This window comes from Fukomys damarensis, unplaced genomic scaffold (genome assembly GCF_012274545.1).
Source record: "Fukomys damarensis isolate Sample0158 unplaced genomic scaffold, DMR_v1.0_HiC HiC_scaffold_35, whole genome shotgun sequence".
Lineage (NCBI taxonomy): Eukaryota > Metazoa > Chordata > Mammalia > Rodentia > Bathyergidae > Fukomys > Fukomys damarensis.
In genome coordinates, this window is record NW_022900947.1 from 36,129,741 (window position 1) to 36,131,182 (window position 1,442).

The following is a 1,442-nucleotide window of genomic DNA, read 5'->3' on the forward strand; positions in this document are numbered from 1 at the left end:
CAGTAGACATGATGGTGTTTATATGTACAGGACTAGACAAGTAGAAAATGGAGAAAATAAAGAAAAAACTTGTTTAGTGATTTTTTTAAAAAATCTATATGCTACTAAGTTAGAGAATATAGAAGAAAAGGGCTTCAAAAGAGGGAAGATTCAGAAATAAGGGTACACATAGGGCCGGGGATTTAGCTCAGCGGTTCGGTGGTCTGCCTTGCAAGCGCAAGGACCTGAGTTTGATCCCCGGTACCAAAAATTAAATAAATAAATAAATGTACACATAACTGTGGACTGACTTTGGAAGGCCTTGAATATAAGGCAAAAATCTGAATTTGAGCTTGTAGGTGAAAAAGCAATTGGAGATTTAATTTAAGCAGGTGAGTGCAATGATGAAAGCAATCCCCAAAGGGAACGCTCTTGTCTGGATGCAGTATTAGAAAGGAAGCATAGGAAGAAAGTGGTAACGTTGCAACCATTTGTTATTGTGAAGAAAAAGCCATGGTCACAATTTGCATCACTAGGCAAGATTACCACTAAATAGAACTAAATTGGCTTGAATGAGATTAATGACAGTTAATACTTATCTGGCAGGGGAGACACCATGATCACGAAGGTGGTTTTCCCAGGGCGAGGCTCATCCATTGCACTCTGGCTGTGCTGACCCCTGCGATTTCCCCAAATGTGGGAAACTCCAGGGTATAATTTGTGGTAGTGAGGGACTGCATTCACACTCTCCCCTGTTTAAAAGCAAAAAACAAACAGACAAACCCCCCCAAAAAAGATTAATAATAGTTTTTTTAAAAAGGCCAGGGAAAGCATTTGATGCTGTATAGATTGCTAAATAAGACTTTGATTGGATGTACTCTTTTGGGAATAATCATTACTGTGATAGAACTTCATGTTCACTGTGTAAATTTCCAATTTTACAAAAGAAACAAATGAGTATTAATGGTTTATGGTCCCTCATTTTATTATTTTATTTTATTGAGCACAAAATAATATTTGGTATACTTATATATAGCGAAATAGTTATTATAATAAAGCATTTCCCATATTGATTATCTCACATAGGTACTTGTTTGTGTGTATGTAGAAGAGCACCTGAAATCCATCCATTTAGCCAAGAATCCCAGTAAAATTCAATATTATTTGTTAGTCTTCATCTTGTGCATTTGATCTCTAGTCTTATACATTCATATCTGCAACTTTGTATCCTGTGACCTATATCTCTCCATTTTCTCTGACTGCTTCCTGCCCTGTGTCCCTAGTAAATGACATTTTATTCTATGTATTAGCTTTTTATTCTTTTACTTTTTAGATTGCACATGTAAGTGAAACGATGCAGCATTATTCTTTCTTGTCATAATGTCCCTAGTTTCATCCATATTGTGGCAAATGGCAGAATTTTGTGTTTCAAGATTGAGTAATATTCCATTCTGTATGTGTAC

The 1,442-nt window shown here is 35.9% G+C and overlaps 1 non-coding gene across 1 annotated transcript; it reads left to right on the forward strand.

The window, feature by feature from the left end:
* The first annotated feature begins 570 nt into the window (after nucleotides 1-570).
* Nucleotides 571-734, forward strand: LOC117284274. Its single transcript, XR_004515361.1, has one exon. It is a non-coding gene; the product is annotated as a U1 spliceosomal RNA (small nuclear RNA).
* The last annotated feature ends 708 nt before the right edge of the window (nucleotides 735-1,442 follow it).